This window comes from Ambystoma mexicanum, chromosome 6p (assembly GCF_040938575.1).
Source record: "Ambystoma mexicanum isolate Mex_15411 chromosome 6p, UKY_AmexF1_1, whole genome shotgun sequence".
In the NCBI taxonomy this organism is placed as follows: Eukaryota; Metazoa; Chordata; class Amphibia; order Caudata; family Ambystomatidae; genus Ambystoma; species Ambystoma mexicanum.
The window spans coordinates 152,187,583-152,213,739 of NC_090935.1; the positions used below are offsets into that span (position 1 = coordinate 152,187,583).

General features: G+C 46.1%; 1 protein-coding gene across 1 annotated transcript in view; it reads left to right on the top strand.

Annotated features, from left to right (window-relative positions):
• MYORG (myogenesis regulating glycosidase) overlaps positions 1-26,157 on the top strand; it is a 148,314-nt gene that overhangs the window by 81,313 nt on the left and 40,844 nt on the right. Inside the window, exon 2 of the mRNA XM_069626837.1 lies at positions 840-915. The gene's annotated coding sequence lies outside the window, so the exon portion shown is untranslated. The remainder of the gene's footprint in view (positions 1-839; positions 916-26,157) is intronic.

Genomic DNA, 26,157 nt, shown 5'->3' on the forward strand with positions numbered 1-26,157 from the left:
AAGCAGTTAATTTTCCAGAAGGAAGAGGCAGTCGAGCACTGCTTTCACATGGAGCTGACAGTGGCGGGTTGTTTTTGGGTAACTCTCATCCATTCCTTGGAAGACCTTTCCAGGTCGTCCGATTGGCTTGCATGAAAATGCTTGAACGTTTCCTGTAAAGTGAATTTGGTGGAAATTGCATCCCACTCCCTCCCACCACTCCATATCCTCTGGTCATAGCCTCGTGTTCTTCAGAAGAATTCATAGGTATGAAAGACATTTCTAGTTTAACATGTATCATTGAGGCATGTCAAAGAGTTAATTCACCACCTAAATGTAACCTGCAAGATATGCTGGCTGCATGCGGTTAGAGGTTTCCATTGAGAGCGGAAGGGACTGGCAGCACTTTCTCCTGCCCCTGAGGATAGGTCAGGGGCAATGTGCTCTCCTTGGAAGCAAGAGGACACGGAGCACCACTGGTTCGATCCCCTGGTCTGCGCTTAGAAACCTCTGGGTATTAAGTGTGTTATAAATAACCTATCATACCTGTTCGTACAGGGAGAGGCAGGAGTACGCAGGTTGCAATACTGATTAATTTAGGATGTGGATGGAAGAGACTTGGTCGCTTTTCCTACTTTTAGGTGGGACAGTAGACTACCTTTTTATAAATCGAAGTTGTTAATTTGAATACCGGTGGTTAGTTGTTGGTTGAGGTAGGAATTAACTGACCAGAAGTGCTGAGTTTTCAGCATCAAGTTCAGCTGACTGTATGTTGGGTTTCTGCTGCCACCTGTTAGTTTTGATTTTAGGACTTGACTATTCACTATAATATATACCTTTTAATTCTCTCTTATCCACAGGTACTGCAAGCACCGGTTGCTTACTTTGGAAATTGCAGAGGAATCCGGAAGCCCTGAAGGGGCGGGCAGAGTGAAGGTATGGAAATTGGCAGGTTGGTTGGTGGTAAGGAGGCATGGTGAAGGCTTAAGGCGGGGGTCTGCAATCGGCATCTCCAGATGTTTTGGAAGCCGACTCTCGGAATCGCTCACTGTTGACTGCTGGATAGAGATGATGGGTGTAGTTCACATCTATAGAGCCACAAGTTGCTGACCCTTGGCTTAAAGGCGGAGTTATTCTATTCCAGGAAAGCTGCCAAGCTGAAGATGGAATCCTTCCTTGAAATACGACCATGGCATTTAAATGAATTTATGTGACTGCCATATTGGTAGAAGTAACGCAACACCTAGAGTGGAAATGGGTGTACCACCGCCGGGCCCGTGACGCGGTTACGCTGATGTAAGACCTTGAACAGCTGTGTGCGGTGGGAGCAATGGTTTTAAGGCGTTAAGAAGTTTTACATTTGCAGTATCTCCAGAGCAGCAGGTTCCGGTGTCTCGCTCCCTGTCTGGGCAGAAAGCCTTTCCCCCTTTTTATGTGGTTAACCAGAGCTGCCAATCGATGGTTGGGCCTATGATGATCTGTGTTACTTTGAGGGAGAACTGCCATTTGTGACTAGTGGTTATTTCTGTAGAGAGCGCTGAGCTCATTCAAACTCGCCTAGCCACAAACACGTGCTGTGCTCTGCAAATTAATTCCACTCCTGGCAGAAATCCCCAGGCTGCCTATTGCTTTAGGGTCCGACTTCTTACCCCTCCTCAGCCTCCTGAAGCTTGCAAGATTCTTGCCCATCTTAAAGCGCAGATGAGTCTAGCTCATAGTGGCAAACGTTCTTCTCCACTGCCACATTTGAACTGTGTCTCCCTGAAGCTGATTGACTGTGCCTGCTATAAGGCCGACCCATCGGCATGGGTGGAGTAGTCTACAGGGAGCTCTGGAGATTGACCGGGGGGGGGCCCTCTGCACCCTGGGGTCTTGAGTGGGATGATGTAATGAATTGGCTACAAAGTTTCCAGTATAGGTTAATATGGGTCACTTCAAAAAATATTTCCAGGGCAACTTTTGGTTCCTAGTCAAGCCCTGGACTATGTCATGTCCTCTTTTGTACATGTTTTGTGTATAAAATGTGACCCTTTTCTCTCGTATCATAAATCCCCCACTTCTCGGCTTTGCACTATCCACGTCACTACACGAATCCTAAAAACCTCATCTTCCCTAATTCGAACACCCTCTCCCCTACTCTTTCTATTGCACTGTGGTATGCCTCGGCAGAAGAACACCTGTGTCCACTATAACTGGCAGTGATCATGTTGCACACTCGCAAGGTCTAAACCAGCGCAGATATTATGGGGGAAGGGTTAAGCAGTACCACCACCTTCCTGCAGAAACTCTGCCTTCACTTTAATCAAAGGATTGTACCCTCGCAGGTGGCATTCTGTCACAATGTTTCATATGCAATAAAACCTCTTCTACGCTAATAGTCTTGCAACTGAACATGCTGTTTCCTAGAGCTGGCGATCACCGTGCAATACCTGCTACTCCCATCATGCCCCAGTCTCACTCCTCCAGCCCAACTGCTGAACGACAGCGGTACAGCTTTTCTACATCATTGCTCGTGGATTCCTCCTCCCTCCCGTCCTATTTTCTTTTTGTTTTCTTCCTTGTGAATATCACTATATTTCTTTTCCAAAATACTGTCTTGTTTTCTTGGGGACTGTCATCCCTGGATCCGCTTTCTTCTCTCTGTGGATATGATAGCAACTCTCTGCCTACCCTTTAACTTTTTCTTACAATTCATGTTCATGCCACTCATTTGACCCACCTTTTCCCATCATCGACAATGCCTTCCATTTGTCTCAACTTAGTGCACCTCCCTTATTCTATTTCGACTCTTGATCTAATCAAGTCACCCTCTGATTTTCACCCACACCTCAATTGCTGCGTTCCTTCTTTCTGCAGATAGTTGGTCTTTCACCTATAAACCTCCCTACTGCCCCTTCATGTGGATTTTCTACTTGCTCCTTGATGAGCTGTGACGTCTGTAGTTTTGACGTAAATTTGTTTCATCACTCTTCCACACCTGTTAATTTCCCCCTTCATCCGGACCATAACTCTACTTCTGCGTCTTCTTCGATCATGTCCACTCAACACTTTCTACTATTTGCTTGTGCCATGCTGGCCTCCCACCCAGGGTAGCTGCTTCTTAGGAGTACGCTCTCTACTCGCTCCTCAAAACGGAACCACGCACCTGCCTGCTGAGCTTGCTACATTTAATTCTCTTCATTCCTTTTACGATCTGCTACACACTATTGTACTACTGTCACGGTCCATACCCCCACACATCAGGTGCAGACCAACCTGCCCAGGACTTCGACTTCCATGAGGGCCTCTCTCAGAGGTCTCATGGACTTGGCCCTGGCGCTGTTGGCACCAGGCACATGGCAAGTTTCAAACTAAGTGAAGCACGTATGGACCAATCTGAGGCAGGCTGAAGGGACTACTTGCCTAGGGAACTATTTGCTTGGGTGTGGTTGCTGGGACTACTTTACCTGGGGACTACTTTCTGAAGGCTATATAAACCATGCCTTTGCGTTATTCTGCACTCATGCAGCGTAACGCTCATTGTGTCTGTTACCTTCAGTCCAGTCTGCTACAACGCCAGACCCGTTTCTTCTCGAGCAACCTGCAAAGGAAGGAAAAGAGATCAGGTTAGACATCAGGTTAGCCGCGCTGGTCAAGGATTCCACATCGCTATCCAGCGCATCGTTCATATCTACCCGAGAGCTGCTCTTTCCAGCGAACCAACAAACCTCCATCTCTCGACCGCTCCCATCTTTTGCCTGCCGCTGCGAGTCGCCGCACCTGTCGGATGCAAGAAGAAACATCAGGTTAGCGCATATTGGGGAAAAGCCATTTTGAACAGTCAACTCATTGCAGTGTCATACTCACCTGAAGGCCGCTCCTACTAGCGATCCCGCTAGTTTTCACCACGCGGTCCGAGGTACTGCACCTGAATAGAAGAGCTGCAGGTCAGTCGCACAGAAGAGCAATAGCGCATATAAAGACTTATCACAGAACGCTGGCATGAACTTTCCTTTTCTTGGAAAAACAACTCTGCGTTCTACGAACTTTCGCATCAAAGGGAAACCTACAAGGGAAAGACAACGAAGTGAAACCTGGGCAATTTGAACTCTTTGGCGAACCATATAGAGGGTAAAGACTTACCCATTGAATCAACGTTGTCTGAGGCTCGACAGGATCAGTGAAGTAACTGGATCCTAGAACTCTACGCACCCCTGCATGCTGTTGCAGGACGGAGAGCCTGCCATTCTTAAAACGAAGGTGAGACATAGCAGAGGGGGTTTCAGAAGACCACGGGAGGCGGGTGTGGGTCTTCCGCCTAACAGTTGGGTAACGTTTCATGTAACCATTTAGGCGCACCTTTGTGACGGCACAGATATAGAGGAGACACGTGAAACCATTTAACACCAGATCTGCCAGTCCCGTTTGGTGCCCCTGTGGAGACCAGGTGAGCGTAACAGAACGCGAAGCCTCACACAAACCTCTACCTGGGCGCCATGGAAACCTCTGGGATGGATCAACTAGCCCAGCTTTTGGGGGAACTCCGAGCAGAGGTGCATACGGCTCGGCAAGAGACTAATGCTCTAAGAAGGGAACTCATTGTGGCAAAAGAGCGCACTGATGACATTGCCAGATAATTATTCCAAGCCCAGGCTGGTAATACGCCGCTACCCGTGATGGGGGCGGGCGGGATCAATCTCAACTCCGTCAAGTAACCCAGTACAGGTGGTCCTACCGGGAGCCATACCCTTAGCTCCACCAGAACGCTTTGCGGGAGACCCCAAGCGGTTTGCAGTCTTTATGAACCAGTGTCGTCCACACTTTCTATGTCGGCCAGGGGCCTTTCTGAACGATCAATCCAAGGTGGCCTTTGTGCTTTCACACCTCAGCGGCAGCGCAGCAGACTGGTCAATACCACTAGTTAATCAGGATGATCCTCTCCTCCGAGACTTCCAGGGGTTTCAGCAGAATATGGAAAAGCTGTTTGCCCCACAGTCCCAAGGCTAGGCCTTAGATGACGAACTGCTGTCTCTTCGCCAGGGGAACCAAGACTTGTTAACTTATATTGCAACCTTCAACAGATTAGTGGTAGAGACCGGTTGGCCAGAAGACAAAAGGACTACCATATTTCATCGGGGGTTGAGAGGCGAACTGAAGGACGTCTTGGCCCAATTCGTGAATCCTCCCCGAGACTGTTCGGAATACATAGAGCTTGTGGTGCAATTAGACCACAGGTTGCAGAACCGGAAATCTGATCAAGCTAAATTTGATAATCAAGTGTTTGTGCGTCCGAAAGACAACCCCCCCCAAGAGTTCAGACACTTCGGAACCCATGCAAATCAGAGGTGTTCGAGGGCCGTTATCTAAATCTGAGAAACAGGAGACAACAACAATTGTGCCTATATTGCGGAATGGCCGGTCACTTCCTTTGAGACTGTCCTGTGAAACCTCCCAAGAAGGCAGTCGGGGTTGCTGACCAGGTCAGCACTACCCCGCCCGGCAAGCGTAGAGATCCGCTTGTCGAGCGAGAAGAAGGAATCCCAGACCTCGCATCTAGCCTTACCAATAATCCTTATTAGTCACCAGCACCCGTCTGGTATGCACGCAGTTGAGGCTTACATCTACAGTGGAGCTATCGGTAACTACATGGATCAAGAATTGGCGTCAAGGATGTGTCTTTCTCTGTCTCAAAAAGCAACAACCGATTTGGTCACCACCGTCGACGGAACATAGATCTCTTTGGGTCCTGTAACGCACTCGACGAATGAGATGACCCTGTTGTGCCAAGATGGGCATTGAGAAACCATTGTGTTCTACTTAATCAAGGCCCCGCAATTTCAAGTAATTCTGGGAATACCGTGGTTAGAAATGCATAATCCTTGCATAGACTGGCGTGACAAGAGGTTAACCTTCTCAGAATGTGCTCATACCTGCTATCCAGAGAAATCGCTGCCCAAAGCAATCGCAACAGTCTTGGGTCCAGCAAATCAGCTACCCCAGGAATACCAGGATTTTCAGGACGTTTTTCAGAAAGACCAAGCCAACACGCTACCACCTCATAGGCCATATAATTGTCAGATCGACCTAATACATGGAGCTCCGATCCCATGCAGCAGAATCTACGCCCTCACGGAACCCGAAAATCTTCATCTAAAACAATACTTAGATCAGTACCTGGCTAACGGCTTTATTCGTCCGTCCAAATCCCCGGCAGCCTCCCCCTTTTTCTTCATCCCAAAAAAGGAGGGGGACCTAAGAACTTGTATCGACTACCGCACATTAAACCAAGTGACAGTCAAAAATCGGTACCCCCTACCTCTAATCCCGGAACTGCTGGACCAAGTAAAGGAGGCTCGAATTTACACTAAACCGGACCTCCGAGGGGCGTATCATCTTGTACGAGTTAAAAAGGGGGACAAATGGAAAACCGCCTTCTGCACTAAGTATGGAATTTTCGAATATCAAGTGATGCCCTTTGTCCTTTGTAATGCCCCGGCAGCGTTTCAATATTTCATGAACGATGTCAATGGAGAGCTTATCGTTTATGTGGTCGTATATATTGACGATATCCTTGTGTACTCATCCTCAGAACAGGAACACGTAAAACACGTTTGTGCCGTACTTGAGAAACTTCGGCAACACAAGCTGTATGCCAAATTAGAAAAATGTTATTTCCATGTTACATAGGTCGAGTTTCTAGGGTTCGTTCTAACGCCAGGTGGAGTGCGAATGGATTCATGGAAGGTGGATGCTATCCTTAAATGGCCCTCTCCAACATTGGTGAAAGGAGTGCAAAGCATGCTTGGATTCGCAAACTTCTATCGCAGGTTCATTCCAGGTTTTTCACATTTTAGTACATCCCATCACATCCTTGTTACGAAAGAACAAACGCTTCCAGTGGTCTGACGAAGCTGAAAAAGAAATTCACCTCCTCTCCAGTTTTAAAACATCCGCGCCCAGACCTCCCCTACGTGGTGGAGACTGATGCGTCCAGCTTGGCGATGGGTGAGACGTTGTCTGAGACTCGTCAGGGTCAGTGAAGTAACTGGATCCTAGAACGCTACGCTCCCCTGCATACTGTTGCAGGATGGAGAGCCTGCCATTCTTAAAACAAAGGTGATACATAGCAGAGGGGGTTTCAGAAGACCACGGAAGGCGGGTGGGGGTCTTCCGTCTAACAGTTGGGTAACGTTTCATTTAACCATTTAGGCGCACCTTCGTGATGGCACGGATACAGAGGAGACACGTGAAAACACTTAACACCAGATCTGGTGAGCGTAACAACTACTACTGATCGCTCATCTCCTTGTATTCACAGCCATTAACCCTCCTTAATCATCTTTTTCACCCTGAGCACCAGATCCAACTTACTCTTGGCCATGGCCTCATGCCCCCAACCCTTCCCAGGGCTTCTCGCTCCTCTCTAACCTCTACCACCCATCTATCGTCCCTTAGAGCTCTTTAAGAAACCCGCCTCAATCTCCTGCTTCAACACGCCAATCCTGCTGCAGCTTCTCTACTTCCTCTTCCATCTGCCCTTATCGTCCCAGTGCTTTTTCCTAGTCTTTACTTGAGCTCATTTTTTAACTCCGCCCTCCGCCTCATCCCTTACACCCTCCCCCGTTCCCCACCCCCCATCCTACAGACTAGCTGTGTACCGGGTACTAGACTACCTCAATATGAGCAGATACAGCAGAGGAAAAATTGACAGTAGGAATACGCCCAACTAAAAAGAGAAAACTAACCCATTGTAGGAGCCTGTACCTAAGCTTCCACCTACACAACTCTACAGATTGTTTGAATCCTTGTGTCGTAGAAAACAAATACAGACTCCTTAGGTGGATTGGTGAACATCTTTTAATAGCTGTCAGCAAAGCCGGCATACACAGTAGGCACAGCAACCCAAAAGCAGAGTTAACCTCTCTGCAGCAACCCCCTTCACCTTCACTAACCGGCGCACATGCGGCTTTATTCTAAATCTTCAGGGAGGCCCCGTTAATATGGGGGCGCCCCATGTCGCCCGCACCGCCATTTTGATTTCAGGCGGCGTCCCCTGTGCCGTGGGGACACCCTTGCCGCTCCTACAGCCTTCTTAACTACAGGCAGCGTCCTCATGGCCTCGTTCATTGCTGCCGCCTGTTGGGACTTTTTGGCTGTCCCCTCAGCCATGCATCATGCAACCCAGTGGGTGGGTGTTGGAAAGAATTTTCATTTCTGTGCCAATTCCCAACTTTGGAGAACCCCAACTCTTTTGCTGGACTCGCTGAGTGAGTGGGACCTTTTTCTCACTCACTCTTGTGTTTTTCTGACTGATTTTCTATGTTCCTTACGGTTTTATGGAGTCTGGTAAACGTCATAGGTATCTGTTTTTGCATTGTGACACACAGCACCTTTGTGCAGTGCCACTGAGAAGTCCCTTAATGTTTAACTACATTTTCTTGGGTGAACTACTGTTCCCAAGAATAGTAAGATGACCCCAGTCTTACTTACCTTTACTTTATGGGTCCAGCACACACCACCCTATGTGGAGTGATTGGGGGTGGAGGGGGATTACATAGTTATTCCTTTAACCAATTTCTCATGTACCATTTTGTTAAACTAAATCACTTGAATGGTTGGTGGCAGTGGTTTATTTTTTACTACCTAGTGACATGTATCTGCAGGCTGATACCTCAGCTGCAGTGCTGCACCCAAGGGTGACAGTTTTCTAAAAATGGCCCTGGTTTACTTTTTTCGTCATTTCTTGTTTGTTCGTTTCTTCTGGGCTTTTACTCTGTTGTTTGCATCAGGTCTGAGTCCTTTGTGTGTTTTGCCTTTGGCGGGCTCCAGTGGGTCTGGAAAGGCAGGAAGTGAGAGAGGGCCTCGACTTCCCAGTCCTTTGTCTCTAGGTGTGCCTGAGTGAAACCAGTTCCCATTGGCCGGCCTGCTGTGTGTGACAGCCTAGGGCTGTGAATGAATGGGAACTTGCATAAAAAGCGAGGTATTGAGATTAAGAGGAGTCGACCATTGGAGGACAACATCCGAAGCAGAAGATGAGAGAAGATGCCAGCAGCACCCTCCTGGACCACCAAGTGCCCGGTGGAGTCCTGCAGCTGTGCTGACCCTGTTTTCGAATAGACAGGGAAGACCCGTAAAGGACGACTTCGTCTCTTATGCTAGTGGGGCCAACTAGCCTCGAGACAAACTCTATTTTGGCAAACCCCCGTCTTGCTGCGAATTTCCAAGGCTGCAGAAGCCCAATACTTGGGTACCTCGACCACCTATGAATGCATTGTCTTCTGAAGTCCAAATCCTGCCAGATCTCTGTGGACATCCAGAGGACCCTACAGAAGCAAGAAATCAGCGTCCAGAGTCCAGGACCGAGGGATTAAGGAAATTCTATCCAGAGCTTTATGGTCCTCTTTGGTGCTGAGAAAAAAGGCGCCAAAACCACAAAGCGCTGCTGAATCGATGGAAATCCATTGCTGCCGAGTCCCTGTCGAGTGCTGCCGCAGGAGCCCGCCAAACGTCCTTCCTTTGTCACCACGACCAAGGACCAAGAACAAGGGTCTACTGGATTTCATCGCGAAGGCAATCAGCTGGAACAACTTCTTCATTTCAAAGGTACTGTAGGGCTTGGGGTACTTTATCCTTTTGCCATTTAGGGTGCTTCCTATCTTTTGGGAGTGCGATTTAACCCTAAACAAAGTGGACCTCCTCTTACCTGCATTGGCCTTACATCTTGTGCTTTCCAAAGGTGACTCTTCTTGAGTTACTGTGAGTCCTCTTTTGAACACAGACTATTTAAGAACATATTTCTACGAAGAAGAGCATCAGAACTTTGACTTTGCCCATTGACTCTGGCTGTCCTGGCTCCCCAAAGGCCTCCTTCTCAATCTATTGACTTTGGCAGTGCTTGTTCACTCACAGGTTTTAAATGTTGAGCATTTTATTGCTGGGATAATAGGCTGCCTGCATCCCTTAGGGAGAATCTAACTGTTCTTATAACCTATCCGTCTGTTCTGATCTAACCCTAACCTTTCCTTCCTTGAAAACTCAATATTGCAAAGGCAATACTATATAAATGCTATACTGACCTCAAATGATGTCATCTCTGGGCACTGGAACATGTGTAACATATGAAAGAATTACTCGCCTGCTCTATTCACTTTTTCTATTGATTCCTCACTTGAGATTGTTACAGCTAATTACTGCTTTTTAAAGAATGCTTTAAATATCTTTGTGTATAAATAATGTATTATATAACTTTTAAGTATTTAATTGGATACTTGTGTTTACTGATTTCATTCAGCTCACATTACCTGGCTGCTCACATTACCAACTTGTGTAGTAGAGGCCATAGTAAATGGTGGTGATGCCCAATACCAAGAGGGACTTGGGTAGTCCCTCACCAATTGGACTGCACTCATTCCTACCTAACAGCGGGCTGCTGGTCTTCACATTGGGCAGCCTGGGGCTTTCCTTCCTCCTCTTAACCCGGGCTGTCTGGCAAAGCAGCCCAGGACTTTACTTCAGTGCTCCACCCTCTTGGGTGCAGTGCACTTACCGCTCTTCACCTCCCGGGCTGCACCTGACATACACAGCCTGGGAAGGACTGCTTGGACTGGGCCCACCACACTGGCTACAAGACGGACCGGCTTGGTGCACATCCAGCCTGCCTGGTCTGGCCCGCCATGTAACCACCCCTCGCCCCCTCTTCCACCCCCCCCCCACACGCGTCCAGGGCTGGGCTGTTGGGTTTCGGGCCAGACAGCACACTGTCCAGGCCCTGGATGATGCTGGGCATGTCTGGTTTGGCCCCCAAGCGAATAGACACCCACCATGGACCCCGGGGCAGCTGAGCTGGCCATGGCATAAGCATCTGAGCCCCCAGGTAGGTAAAGGGTGGCACATGACCCCTGAAGGGGCCAGATCAAAGCCCAGTCTTCGCTCCACGAGGAATAATTTGAGGGCAAACTGATGCTGCCCCTGGCCACTCTCCTCATGTGACCTCTATCCACCCTTCACCTACCCACAGACTTGCAATGGCTATAGAGTACTGAATCTGGGTCAGAACAAAAAGGGCTACAGTACTGGTGCATTCTCCCATAGCAGATGGATGTCCATGTGACCTATTTAGCGTATGCTTCAACAGAAATGCACAGAAGGGAAATTTGGACAGACCTACACAAGACCCTCAGAAGCCTAGTCCCTCCAAAAGCAAGAGGTCCAGTTGGAATTTTTTTTTTTTAGTTGCTCACCTTCACAATGCTGTACCATAGTCTGCCTCTAAGTGACTTGATCCTGTTCGAGCCATGTCTAGAATCAACTCTAAGAAGACCTCTGTTGCTGCCTGTCTTGGCTCAAATCGGAATACAAAGCCTCGCCTGTAGATGCCTCACTGACACATGTCCTCCCTACCCCTGCAGATGGGTTTAAATTGCTATGTTTGGCTACTATCCCAGTGTAGGCCTGAATCACGTGGTTTGGAGGATGAACAAGCTGTCTGTTCGCTGGGACCATCATCTGCCATTTAGGCGGACTGTGGTTTCTGTGATGAGGGCCGCACTCTGGTTGCCTCGTGCAGAGGTATGAAAGTTCTTCGGCCCAGGAAAGTTGACCTAACTGTATCCCTGCCCAAGTCTTGTGAGCTGAACGGAGTTGGATCACAATCTGCATGACCCTCGCCTCTCGCTGGACACCTATCACACATTTTGATTTCACCCAAACTCTCCTATTTACAAATCCTATTATGCATCTGTGTCGTGGGGCTGTTCTAGAAGTGCCACCACAGGGCTCACATGGACTACGACTGTTATACCAGGACATTTGAAGAGTGGGAGGAAAAAAACCGGATCAAGCTGCGCTCATGGAGCCATCGGGAAGCGAAGGACAGTTTTAGCGTTTGTGAGAAACCTAGCGGTACTCTCATGCCTTCTCCCTGGGCATCCCCTGCTCAGATGGCCAGGGAAGGGCCATAGCTTTTTGATCCCAACCCTAGGGGTGGACAAGCGAAGGAGGATCATCTGAGTGGAGGGTCTTCGGGGATTGGGGATGGAGTGCTGACAGGCGAGACATGGTACCCTACCGCTTTTCCTGAAAACGACCTCCCTTACACCCCCTCTGCCTTCGTGGACTATTGTGACCCTAGCCCCATGCAAAAACCTACACTTGCCCTGCAGACCAAGGAATAAGAAAAGACACACTGCCCCTTTAAGATCCAACTCACTCTGAGCTAAAGTACAGGCATGTCCAGATAATTGGGTAATGGAAGGTCAGGCAGGCTCTACACTGATCACACACCTGCAGCCTGTTAATCTGCTGCAGGTGTATAAAAGGTGGGGCATTCAGCAAGGAAGGGAGTGGCGGTTCGAGACACCGCAACGGGGGAGGCTGCATGCCTAGTTCCAGCAGGGGAATCCCTCACTTGCAAGGAACTGACGTTCTTGAGGCGAGAAGCAAGGCGGCGGAGAGAAAACCAGCTGGTGGAGACCGACGAGCCAGCATGCTATACTGTGGCAGAGCAGAGGATCTGGGGTGAAGAGGCGAGGGAACCGTGTTTGCGGGGAGCCAGTGTGGTTAAAAAGGGGAGGCCGTGGATCGTGCCGACCTTCCCTTATGTAAGCAGGGCGTGCTCGTTCTCCTTCCGTTGCCAGCAGTGTCTGAGGGGCAGATAGTGAGACTCTGACCTCAGCCGCAGTGTTTGTGAAGCAGATAGCCTGAAAGCTTGAGCGAAATCACTGCTGGTGAGTCTGAAGTACAGAAAGACTCGCAATGTGATAAGTGTGGCTAATTATTATGTAGCGAGTGTAAGCGGAATAATAGGAAATCCATTATTACAGTCCTCCACGATTGTGAGACAATTGGATAATGCGGAATGGGAACAAAGAAACTGAGTATCTGAATGAAGGCACGGGAAGGGAAAGCTCATTGCTAAAGCCTTCAGAGTGAAAGTACTGTATGCAGCAAGAAAGAGGAATAGAACCTTGAGTGATACAAAGTTACTGAGTGGTCACGTAAGGAAGATTACGTTGTCGAATGTCTCGATGGACTGAAAGAAGGAAATAGACATCCCGAGGGGAGCTGTGTAAGGTGCGAAGAGCGAGCAAAGTGGTGCAGGAAATCAAACGCAGTGAGAGCCGGCAGAAAGCTGTACATGAGAAAGGAACAAGGGCCAGAGCAAGTAAAGCGCAGTCAAACCTAGTAAACTAAGTGAACTGACAAGGAAGTGGCAGAGCTAGAAACTCAAGGGCCCCGTGTTGTGTGACCTGTATTGGGTGGACCGTGCGGTACACCAACTGTGCCCAGAGAGAGCCTGCAAGTAGGAAACGGTGGGGTGGGGTGGGGTTGGGGGGGTGTGTGTGTGTGTGCGTGTGTGCGCGTGCGCGCGTGTGTGTGTGTGTGTGCGCGCGTGTGTGTGCGCGTGTGTGGACGTGTGTGGACTTTGGGAAGGGAACCCTGTGGACATTAAAGGAAAAGACAAAGTGCTGCTTTCCGAGTTAAGGCAAGAGCAGCCTAAAACTAGCTGGACATTTGTTGTTAGTGCATCTGAGAAAATCAAGATTGTGAAGCTGAGCATAACAAGAACTGTAAGCTGTTACAGTACTGTGACATTTACTTGAAGTGAAACCTTGTGGGACTTTACTCCCCGAGTGTCTGGAACTTGGGGACGGGAGCTGTGTGAGAAGCTCCTGAAAGACAGTCATATGATTTGGGAGTACTTATTTAGTTTGAACATTCCAGCACATTGTTAGTATTAGAAGTATGGGCAAGCATAGGTTGACAGACAGCATTTTACTTTGGACTTTTAGACACAGACTGGCCTTCGATACATCAGTTGAGGGAAGTCCCTTCTTAGAGTTAGGGCATGTTGGGTGTTGCACCCATCCTGAAGTTTTAAATGTAGGTTTTACAACTGGATCTCTTGTGTCTAACTGTTGATACCATGTCTGTCTCGCACGTTGCAGACTCTGAACCTATATTTGCGCGCTGGGAAGGGGAGCTGAGCCAATCGAGTGTCTGGGACAGCAGGCGAGAATACACATTCTGTCCACAGTTTCCAGTCACCATTTTATTTACTTTTAATTTCTTTTTTTGTATGTGGGCAAGGCAACAGGGATCCTCTCCGTGTTGCCACCCCACCCCTCGAAGAAAAAAAAACCTACTCCTTCACCATCCTCTCCCTCCCCCCACTTACGGCTCTTAGGCTTACACCAAGGTCTGCAAGACTGGAATTCCAACTTATACTGACTGTGACAATAGATTTGTAAAAACCATACTTGATCTGAAATGGCATTTATAATGCACCTATACACAAGTGTTCAAGACGCAATGAAGCAAGGGAGGGGAACGGAGGGAAGCTGAGAGAACGATCTTACTAGGCCAAGTGACATTGAGATTGCGCAAGTGCAGGGGGCGTGGGGAGTACAATACATAGGATAGACACTAGATAAATAAAACAATAAAAAAGGTGTGGTCAGCTGGTGGCAGGTGCAAGGTAAGTGCAGATATCAGCTGTCGAGTTCTGGGAGGGGACTGTAGGGATACAGAAATAGCCCAGAGTGCAAGGGTTGCGAAAGGACAATGCAGGTGTGCAACCGGCGGGGAGGGGACCTGAGCCTGAGAGCAGAGGGTAGCCAGGTGACCAGTACAGGTTCAGTCTCAGCCAGGAGTTCAACAGGGGAGAGGCGGAGAGAAAGCGGAAGCAAAGGGGAAGGTCCTCGGGTGCTTCCAGAACCAGAGATGGTTCTCCTTGGTTTTCAAAAAGGCAGGGAGGCTGTTCCAGAGGGAGGCCCCAGCCAAAGAAGGCCATCTACCACCAACTAGTTGCTTGGAGAAGCGACTGACCCTCAGGGAGTTGGAGGCGGATGAGTGAAGAGCTTGAGAAGGAAGATCTTTAGGAAGAGAAAGTTGAAGGTATTGAGGCCCCAGAACATTGTGGACAGTGCAGAGGGGTTTGAACTTAATCCTCGGCGCCATTGGGAGCCAGTGCAGAGATTTCAACCTGGAGAGCTATGATCCTTGGGCTTGAGGCCAAGGACAAGTCTCGCAGTCCTGTTTTGGATGAGTTGCAGAGGGCGGAGAGTAGAGGCAGGCAGATTTAGAAAGAGGCTGTTGCAGTAGTCCAGCCTAGAGAGAACTTCTGTGACTGGTTTTGTTGATCGCTGCAGAACTCAACAGGGTATTCTAAGAATTAGTATTCTGTGATGGCAACTGCTAAACCACTACTCCTGGCTTCCTGTATAGTTCTTGTATGTGAGATGAAGTGAAGTGAAGCGAGGCAGGGACTTTGATCTAAAATAAGAATTTGCAACCTGTGCATTGTGGTAAATTGCACCATTCTGCAGTTTGCGTGACCTTCCACCACTGCTGTGTATGTCATTGCCATCAATCCATTTTAGGGACTCTTGCATATTTGGTTGTTCTTTTAGACGAATCGACTGGCTTCCTTTCTACACCAAATTATGAAGCATAATTTCTGTGAGGAGTTGCTTCCTGCCTTGCCAACAACCGAGGTCATGCCGAAGTCCCAGCGCTCATTCATGGCTTGAAAAATGATGCCTCTAGTCTCTCGTTTTGTGTGGGCAGCTCATAGACTTAGCCTTTGATCGGCTGACTGTAAATTAACCACAGTATCACTTCATGGTTTCCTACAACCAGCAGTCTGCTAATGCTCGTTATCCTAGGAGTTGAGTAATGTGGTACATTGGATAATGTGGTTTTCATTGGTCTTTTAGGTCAACAAATGATGTAGTAGAAGTGTGCTTCTCTTCACTCTGTTGTGGGTTTGATGCCCTTAATGTTTATGCATAACCTTTTAAATTTATTTCATGAAGACTGATATGGTTTGGCAAACAATAATACCCTGTAATATTTCTCAAAATGATTACAAGAAGTAATAGTAGCAAATTAATTCAACAATTCCATGACTGATTTTAATTTTTTTGTTTGTTTTTTTACATTTAAAAATGTGCAAATCCTCACGGAACCAAGCAGGGACCTGCATCTAGACGCAGATGTTCATTTCCTGAAGCAGCAACACAGAGGCAAGGATTATTGAAACGGATGGGGCTTCAATTTTTTACGAAAGAGACCCAGCGAAGAGGTTTTCCAAAGTTAAACAGGCAATGTATTCCAGAGGCGAGGGCCCTTGATAGAAAAGCCTTGGTCCCCTTGAAAGATGGACAGCCTGCCGATTTTCTTTTCCCCATCGAGCAAAGGGAACAGGGGGAGTGATAGAGGCTGATTTCGGATGCCAAATAACATACCATGAATATATATATATATATATATATATATATATATATATATATATATATATATATATATATATATATATATATATATATATATATATATATATATATACACACACACTAGGCACAAAGCCCTGAACGAATTCGTTTTTGGACTGGCAACCAGTGTAGCTTCCTACGGTGGAAAGAAACCGATACAGTTCTAGAAAAAGTGTGTACAAATCTGACTGCTGCATTCTGGGCACATTGAAGCCAATGTAATTGATTTGCTGGCACTCCTAAAATAAGAGTGTCTCAGTAATCCAGTCTGGAACTTGCCATTGTCCCCACGACCACAGCACGGTCCAATTCAGAAATGGGCGATAAGACCTGTTTATTAGCAGCTTAGGCTGTTAAAACCGGTCTTACAACTTCCGTAGCATGGGCGTGTTACCCCAAGGTTGCCTGCCATATGCAACCTAGATTAATTACTTTACCAGAGAGAGAGGTTGGGACATCAAAGAATTGTCAGGGCAGGGAATTGTCGCAAAGTCATAGCTTACTGTATGGGATACCTCTGCGTCATTCTTTTATTATGGAAATGTTTGGTTGTAATGCAAGTTAAATAAAGTTTTAAAAAAATGAAAGTTGGAGCTTACTCTCAACCATCCAGCTTTTTATTGCTTTGCCACACACCATAATTTGATCACTGGCGTCAGATGGAGATTTTATTCCAACATAAATTTGAGAATCATCCCAATAGGAACGATAATTCGGATCAAACCTAGCAGAGATATCCATTAGTGGTTTAAAGTAATTGTGAAACGGGAAAGGAGAAGGCAGTGAACCCTGAGACACTGCATGAAACCGAAAGATTGTCAGAATAAAAAGTTCCCAATTTAACAACGTTGGTTCGATCCAACAAAAAAAAAGAGCACCAATTCAATGCATCCTCTGAAACCCGGGCAACCTCAGTAAGTCTGGTCAGAAGATGATCAAAATTAACCGTGTCAAAGGCCACTGGTCAGTCGACCTTAATTAACAAGCTCGTATCTCCTTCATCAGCGGCCCAAAGGATGTCGCCCCAAACAGCCAGTAGGACTCTCTCCTTTCCATGTCCCGGCCTGAACACGGGTTGGAAAGTGTCAAGAATAGAATTCTCCTCCAAGTGGCTCTGGAGCTGTATATATTACTACTTTTTCCAAAATCTTTGATGGCTAAAGCAGACCAGCAATGAGGCGATTTGGAAAGAACTTCATGGTCTAGAGACTGTTTCTTCAATAAAGGGGCCAGAAAAGAATTCTTAAGTTCTTGAGGCACATTTCCCTGGATCAATGAAGCACTCACGAACGCTGTCAGGAAATCCCTTTAGGTATGGCACATTTTGTCATGCTAAATAAACTGGAATAAAATCATAATTGTGATTTGTAGGTTTCATTTCCTGAATCGTACTTTCAATGTCCTCCGTTTTCACCAGCGTAAAGGTAGATGTTGACAAAGATGAGATTGAGGAAACCGAAGTCTGATTGACAATCTGTGTATTTGTGAGTCAAAATTCTGGCAAATATGGTACTTTAGTGTAGATAAAAAGATGAAACTCATTTGCTAAAATAAGAGATGGAATGACCTAAGTGAAACACATTCAGGGGTGGTTACATTCTTTATTGTCGCAGAGATCCTCAGACTTATTTGTAGAGTGAATTTGTTTATGAAATAATTGTGACGTTGTCACTAAAATTCCTTTTTTATAAACAGCCCGTGCTAATTTAGCAGTTTGGCAATCAATAACATCTCTAGTTGTTAGCCACATTTTCTCTTGAGATAAATTTACTTCATATTTTATTTGAAGAATCTGAAAACCAAGATTTATTTGTATTCCTAACTTGTACAGTGTTAGTCTAGTGTCTGGATTTTCATTGAATTCCCCTCCCCCACGCCTTCTTCATCATTTTACAGTTTTCTTTGGTCAATGTATTTGAGAACATTCTTTGTGACATTGTTCCAAGACACTGTTTCATACGGGGGTGTGGGGGTGCTATCATTCCTAGTATCTATTGCTAGTACCTCCAGGGCACCCCCTCTATAATGGTGTGAACTCAATAAAGTGGGACTGGATTAAGGATCCAATACATGCTAGTACATGGGAAGCTGCACTAGGACCACATAACTATTTTTTTTTTTATTAATGAGCACCAAGTTCCAAATTTGCATGCCTAGTTGCTCATTTTTTTTCTGCCCCAGGATGCATATTTATGAGGTGCACATTCCATCTTTTCATATAGTTCTGGATAGAATCCAACTAACCTTTTGTTAGGGAGTTTTGTTACAGTCCACCTTTGCTAGGACTAGAAGACTCACTCTAAAAGGTTTGGTAGCTATAGCTGAGCATCCAGGAGTAGTCTAGTTGGAAAAAGGGCTGTAGTACAGTACAAAAACCTTTGAGCACACTTGCAGTCAAGGAAACACTTACACACTGTAGTTGCATACAAATATGCTTATTTATTAGATATACAAGGCAATGTTCAATTCAAAAATACGATTCGGGTAAATAAGGAAAGCTTCATTCATATCTACAATAGGAAATTTGCAGTAGCAATACTCGTATCTGTAAGGAGTCGCATGCATGGCATGAGGCTGACACAATTGTGGCGTGTTTAAACACTTTAGCTTAATTTAAAGGAAAAGAAGGAAGAACGACCTATCCCTGTGTCAAAGATTCCCTGCCTCAACTGAAACTAAGGAAACTGTCAGGATGTCAGAGAAAACGCATCCACCATCCTGTGTCCAAAACTCATTTCCAACCCTTACATTAATACAAAAACTAAAGGTTTGGCCAATGTTCTTGTTCCAGGAGAATTACTCCCTTCTCCTGAACATTGCTTCAGGGTTCATATGAGGTAGAGAATTGTTTCTTGAGGGAATGTCTCCCTTCCCTCCAAATGAACCTTTTTAGTTGCAAACGAGAAAAATCAAAAGTTCCAAAGGGTCTCAACACAGTCTCATAAATGATATCAAAACAAAGTTCCAAGCTAAATCCTCAAGTGTTCTTCATACAGTTCATAAACACCAGGGGGTACGCTTCCTTTTATTTATTGGATAATTAATAGGCGCTTATACAACAACACACATTGCCCTGGCTTCTTGTAGCCTTCACATGGCCAAGAGGATGCTTCTCCTCTCTTGGCCTTCTTACTATGTTTTCAGACAGCCCTGGTGTACTCCCCTGCTAGGGACTGCCTTAGGTCTTTCAAACCCCTGCTAGGGACTGCCTTAGTTCTTTCAACTGCTTCTTACTGGGTTACTGGTATTCAAAGGTTAACCCTGTTGTACTCCCCTGCCTGGGTTTGACATTGGTCCGAGACCCTTATATCAGACTTCTTTATTCGTGGGTTCCAAACCCCCTCTTTGGTTTCTTGGGTCCTCGCCCTTTCATACAGGTTTCTTGAATGTGGATCCTAGACCCCTTTACATAGGTTTCTTGCTTGTGGGTTCCCAACCCCTTTATACTGGTTTCTGATGATTATACAGGCTAGCGTAAAAATCCGAACCAACTGGGTTCGGAGTAGAGCCTCAGATTTCCGGTTTTGCAGCAAGCCGCACTATAAATCAGGACGTAAAGCGCACTACTAGTCGGAGCTACTCGAGTCTTTAATATTTACCTTCTCCTGCAGCTTGTCTTCCCTGTGTTAGGAAATGTTTTCTGAAATCCAACTAAGGGCTTAGTAAAACCATTCAACTGATGCAGTACAAAACTCCACTCTTAGTATAAGGCTGTACACCTGAGTTCAGGGTAGTGTAGACAGAGCAGCCAGCCTTATCTTAGGAGGGAGAGAGGGCTGTAGAATCTGTACAAATGAAATTGTAATACAAATGGTCCAAAGAAAGACTATGTATTGTAAAAATAAATTGTTTATTTAAATACAAGTAGGCCCAGATAAATCTTGGGAGAAATAAGTACTATCCCATTATATTTAACCACAATTATAAAAACACAATACTATGCTTGAAGGTGCACAGACCAAAGCATATAACCTTATTTGGAACACCTAGTAGGAGTCTAGGGAAGTCAAAACCAATAGTTACTTTTACATTACTTTCAGTTATACCAGGGTAGTAGACCCTAGCAGTTGTACCCTGACACTCAGCAAGAAATCAGTCATATTAACTGGGCAATATACCTTTCTAATCTAGAATAAATGCAGATACTAGGAACAGTATAAACCTATAACTCTGATTCAGGATAAGCTATTCTAGGGAAGGTGAGCCTTGGAGGGGGTAACCTTCAATTACAGTTGCTTTTCAGTTCACAGACTAAGGGAAGCAATAACTTTAACTTATTTTAGGATAAGTTATACTCTAGTTAAGTAAAACCTATACACTTTTTACATCGGCAATTTAAAGGCAGGTGTAAACCTAAGACTATTTTTGTGTCTGTCTAAAACAGACCAGGGAAGGTAATACCCAGTGTTACACTTTATTAATTACTCACTTATTCTAAGTAGGTAAAACCTAATGCAGACTTATTCTGGACAGGCTAACAGCAAGTCAGGGGAGGCAAGACCCAGTTGAGGACACTCCTACAAAAAATAATGAAGTGAAACCAACAGCATTACTTTTGGGGAAGAGGCACAACCAATTCACAGGTGAGGAACTTAACCTTACATATACTTTCAGAATAGTGCAACATACATTCAAGGTAAGTAAGAACTTTTGTAATGGTTCGCTCTCAGCGTTAGTTACCAACCAATTCATTATTTTTCAAGTAAGTCACTTTTAAACACTTATTCTCTTTTCTAGGCAAAAGGCCCAATCCTTTCAAAGTCGTTCCCTTATTCTTGGAGCATGAGTGTTCTCAGCGGCAAAAGGGGGGTCACTAGGGTCTAGTGTCCAACAGACGGTGTCAGTATAGGTTCTTAAGTAGCAAAAGTCAGAGTTCCTAAGGAAGATTGTTCAAACAAGTGTGTATTTTACTTTAGAGTTAGTTGAGGGTCCAGGGGCTTCACAGAAGACGCCTTTGGAGGATTCCAGCAGGAGGCTGGGTGCACTGGATGAGAGGACCCCCCAATCACAGAAAACACCCCAAAACTACACAGGAACCACAAGAGACTTAAGGTAAGTAAATACCCAAGCCAGCACAGTACCTCTGCACAGAAGATTTTGCAGCCAGGAGGACTTCAGGATCTGCAGCCAAAAACCCAGTCAGTGGATTCCTTGTCGTGGTGACTGAAAACAGGACCTTGGAAGGGACGTTGCAGCAGGGAAGGCTCTAGGCAAGGTTTTCCTGAAGTCTGGATGCGGCTCTGTGGATTTGGCTCCTTTTCAGGTTCCCAGGAGAGAACAGAATATCGCTGGTTGGATTCTCGTCATTACAAAGGTCCAGCACTCTGGGGAGGGGACTTTTCGGACTGGAATCGTGCCTCTGGAGATCCAGCAGTATGCCCATGAAGTTTCAGTGAGATCGGAAGACCGTGGACCACACAATGGCTCGAGGTCCCAGGGTATTGGGGTCTTGCAGCCCCGCAATGTCATACCACGGCATGGGATGGCTCAAAACGCAGGTCATCATGAGTCTAGTGGGTCTCATCAGGCTCTGGGTCTGGGTTGTTGTTTTCGGAGTCCCCAGGAAGATGGAAGGAAGGGCTACAGCCAGCATGCTCTCCAGTCGTTGGATATTGTCTCAGCCGCTTTCCTTAATCATCCTCTTCGGTTTTGGTTCCAGTGGTCGACTACCTCTTCAGCTTCCAGATTCAGACTTTTATGCAGGGACCCAGCCAATCAAACAGACTTGCAACATTCAATCATGTGTGGCAATCCTTTCAGGACAGCCAGCAAAATCTCGCACTCAGGCTGGAAGACAAAGGGCTGTGGAGTTTTGGATTCCTCCCTCGCTTCCTGCCTTCAGACCCTCTTGAGGCTGGGCGGGGAGACCACAGGACTCCCGCCAAAGATAAAAATGACACAAAGGAATTTCCCGCCCTGGATGTCAGGGGAAGGAACAGGAAATGACAAGGAACACTAAAATGGCAAAAAACAGACTGGGGCCATTTTGGTAAAATGAGCACCCATGGGTGCCTTTACCGCAGCTGTGGAAACAGCCCACAGTAAAGGTATAGTAAATTAGTAAAAGGTATCGCTGCCACCAGCCATTAAAGGAAAGCTTGTCCCTGTAACGGAATTGTTAGTTTTTAGTGTGAAAGGGAATACATTGCATCTCCCCAGCACTCCACATAAGGTGGGGTGTGCTTGTTTCACAGAATAAAATGTAAAAGGGATACAAAGATCCTTTCTACCCTGGGGCACTGTACTTCAAGTTTAGCCAGATAAAGTTAAAAGGGGACCCCCTAGGGCAACCTAGCAACAATAGGCACTTATTGCCAAAACGTTGTCAAAGAGGATAACTATTAAAAGACACTATGGAGAGTCTTAAAAATGACATCCATAAAAAGAGTAAAAGACTGTGTGTGGGGAACAGTTTCCCTCACATAGAGGTACAGGGAAAGATAATCCACCAGTAAAATCAAAATGTTCTGGGGTTGACACAGGTCAGGAAGATGTATCATTACTATGAAACTCTTACCTAACACTCTGCTGCTTGCTCCTCCCAGTGAGGGCTAGACAACACTTCCTGGTTCCCTTCCTCTATTTCAACTACTGTTCAGCCAATAAGAAGCTGGTAACCACTAAACCGCTTTCTGTGGTTCCCATAGTAAATCTCTGTCTCTGCACCCCTTACTCGTCTCAGTACTGATCGTATGGCTCCATTCTGGGTCAGTGGAATGCCTCCTCATCATAGGACTGGGAAAGGGATATCCCCTATGGAAGCAGTGACCATACCCTGGGATTAGTGTCCTATCACAGTTGGACCTTTAGATAGTAAAACAGGTAAGTATTGAGTAGCTTTTAGTTATCAAACCATTTATCAGCCCCATTTACTAGTTAGCAATACAGTTTAGATAACTTTGTGTAGGCCTGAACTTTAGAAGTCAAGCCACATCTGGGAAATGAGTCTCAAAGTCAGATGAGGACACGGGGCGAACCAGTGACCCTGAGTGGCAGAATAAAGGAAAACCGACACTGTCAAAGTTCTTAAGATGCGTTCAAGTAACAGTTAGTTAACACTTTTCGATTCAAAGGGTTCATGGGAGCTATCTAGGCCACCTGAAGGATTTCATCCTTGGGGACAACTGTCCTTCGGCCTGGGAGAACATGGTTGAGTCGTCCACCCCAATGTGACTCTGGAAGCTCCGTAGGAGCCAACATAAAAACTGCCTAGGTAAGTGCCCAGTAGTTGGACAGTACCTTCTATGATGATGATGAAGAAGAGCGGTGTCACCGGCGGGTCTTCCAGGTAAGACAGCAGCTACGGTTTGGTTCTCTGGCCTTGGTGGCTGGATGAAGAACCTTTGGCGGGAGAAGATGGTCAGACTCGGTCACAGGGGCGCACAGCAGATTATCTTTGCGGCACTTGGATCTGGGGGCTCGACACAGGCTATGTAGCAGCGACGGTTGTCACAGGGCAAACTTTCTTCCTTCTCTTGGTCCTCCCCTCTTCTGAGGGGACGTCTATGGTCCGGATGGAGTCTCTGTAGGTCCAGATGGATGCCCACAAGTTTGCAGCTGGAACCGCGCTAGAGGAGATGATGCAGTGCAAGAGGTCCCAGGGTATTCGGGTATTGCGGGCCTGGAAGGTAGCAGCGCTTTGTGGGATGGCTCCAGCTGTGGCAGGTCTTGAGACTGGTTAGGCCTACCCATCCAAGGGAGAAAGACATCCGGTCTGGGTCTTCCCTGTCACACAGAAGAAAGGGCTGGAGCTGCAGTGGTCACTCAGTCGGCTTGGAGGTTGCAGGAGGTGGCTGCAGTCATACTTCATTCTTCTTCTTCTTCTAATGTTTCTTCCAGTGGTTGACTCCCGCTTCAGCCTCCAGACCCTCGCCTTTTATGCCGGAATCCAGCCAATCCGCATACACGCAACATTCAAGTATTGGATGGTGGCTGTCCAAAGGAGACACTACTGTGTAAGGTGTGGAGATTGGTTACCCCTCCCTTACACAATTCCAAAAATTGAAGACAAACGCCGGAAGGTTTCAAAACACTCGAACAGCATGCGCGTGTGTGATTACCTTCAAAGCAATGGCTCACACACTACATAAACATTCGAAAAAATTGCACAAGAAGGAGTGTGGTCCCACCTCTAATAATCGCATGCAGAATTTACAGAAGAAATCCTTAATCTGCTGAATACACAGAGGCGTTCAATGAAATCCCTATACACAGCTGCCACTAACCTTTAAGAGTGGAATAGTTGGGTACCATAGATTGAGTCCCACTTTGAACAAGGTTACAGTCCTGATGGAGGCCCAATAACTAGCAGTCTGAGAACGCCAGGAAAAAGCCTATCTTCGAGAGGCCGAAACATGTTGACAGATAACTAGAGAATACACCTTTTGTCTAGTCCCCCGTTTTTTTTCCTTGGAGGACACTACAATAACAGTCCTCATCCCACAGCAATTGTATGCCTGCAAAAACTCTACCTATGGCATTCTTTCGGCCAGTGTACTTTGGGTTATTTAACCTCTGTAGTGGAAGTATAGATTACATCTGTGGGTATTGTTGCCTTTTAATAATGAAGACAACCAAATAAGTCATCCAGATCTATCTTTTATAAACGGTATACTCGATATGTTTTGAAGTCACTGTGTACTAACCCCACACACTTTAGAATGTGTTGATTATTGATGAGTCGTTCTATAGGAGTATGTCTAGTATGTAAAATGTATGTGATATTATAAAGAACAATACGTTTTAAAAAGAAATTATTATTAAAGAATGCAGTTTTGATACAAATGATACTCTGGTGCCCAATGGTGGTATTGATTTAACAATTGAGATAGTTGAGGATAATCACAATATTTTGGATTGTGTAAGGGAGGAGTAACAAATCTTCACGCCTTATACAGTGTATATTTTGTCTCCTGGCCTCCGTAAACAAACCATTTAGGGAAGTACCCATATCCTTTATAGATGTCCAAAGGAGACAGCTAGGCACCCAGTTGGAACTGTATGGAAGCAGGCACCGGAGGACAAAGACCTGAGGAGTTGCTGTCCTCCCAGCTTCCTGTCCTCCCAGACACACTGGTGCATCTGGACGGGCTTCCCAATGGGAACCTGTTGAAGACAAAGGAATGAGCAGGGCCTCCCCCACCCAGGTTAGCTGAGGATGGCTCAAGTAATGGCAATCCATCGTGAGTTAGTGAAAAAGACCGGCACCATTTTAGGTCAATGGTGAGCCATGTGGCCTTTACTGCAGCTGTGATAGTAGTTCTCATAAAAGAAAACCATAGGTAGGATAAAACGTATCACCCTATATTGGTAACATTTAAGTTAACCCAGCCAAATAAAGTAACATCAAAGAGGGAAGCTCAAGGAGCTCCCAGGAACACTGTACAAAATGTGCTGTGTGCTACAGTTGTAAAATACAGATGCTATTAAGATGAAGGAAAGCAGACTCCATAAACGGAAACCAAAAATGGTTCTTGGAGCCACAGAACAAGAATGAGTAAGGAAAAAGGCTCCCGCTCACCAAGAATTAAAAAAAGAGAGAAAAAACACACACCAAATAGCCCAGAAAAAAGTACTGGGGGACTAACTAAGTGGGTAGAATTAGACACAAGATAAAAATGCTACCAAACACTTTTGTCTAGATGTCTAGAAGTAATGTACCTCAAAACATTCCCAGAGCCTACTGTAAAACCTGGGGTCATACATATATAACACTGCAGGTGTCTGTTATTTTCAGTGAGGGTAGTGTTATCTATTTCAACCAATCGTTCCTCTATGCCAGTCCAGTTTGCAGGCATGTTCTGGTCTGTTTCTCCTCTGCATTATTTATACCTGTTTTCCCCCATTTCCATGACTTTGCATTTGGGTACTTTCTTGGTGTGCTTTAGGGCGAAAAATAAACATGCAATGGGATCCTACTCCAATT